The 461-nt window shown below is 42.7% G+C and overlaps 1 protein-coding gene across 1 annotated transcript in view; it reads right to left on the bottom strand.

Moving 5' to 3' along the window:
* The window catches only part of mpp7a (membrane protein, palmitoylated 7a (MAGUK p55 subfamily member 7)), a 136,836-nt gene that overhangs the window by 103,677 nt on the left and 32,698 nt on the right, over positions 1–461 (bottom strand). The gene's annotated exons all lie outside the window — the stretch shown is intronic.

The raw sequence follows: 461 nt of genomic DNA, 5'->3' as shown, positions 1-461 counted from the left end.
TTTGTTCAGCGTCCAGCGGAAAAAGGGGAAACTTCATCCGCTGAGGGCAAGTAAGCAAGCAAATGCAACAGACCTGTGAAAAATCAAACAGGCGTGGAAAGGCATTGCTGCGTAAATAATGGCGCTCAACTGGAAAGCCAGATAGAGCAGGAACAGGAAGACAGGGGTTGTAGACCACTAATAAAAAGTCTGCGGCTCATTGAAATCTCCCCCGTGTAGTGGATGAACATCTGCACACACACACACACACTAGCGTGCAATAAACACAACCAGAGGAAAAAGCTAATTAATTTGGAAAAGAAGATGACAGATGGAAGTATAGAGCAGAAGATTTGAGTTAAGATTTGATGTCAGACTAAAGTCAGAAAAATTAGGACCTGAGACTAAATTGAAACTTGGCATGAGACATTACTTGCTGTAGACTTGACTGCCTATAGACTAGGGCTGTAATGGTTCTGAAA

The sequence above is a fragment of the Morone saxatilis genome, unplaced genomic scaffold (assembly GCF_004916995.1).
Source record: "Morone saxatilis isolate NCDOM2014 unplaced genomic scaffold, NCSU_SB_2.0 Contig0, whole genome shotgun sequence".
NCBI lineage: Eukaryota > Metazoa > Chordata > Actinopteri > Moronidae > Morone > Morone saxatilis.
This window is presented reverse-complemented; position numbering and strand designations above follow the sequence as displayed.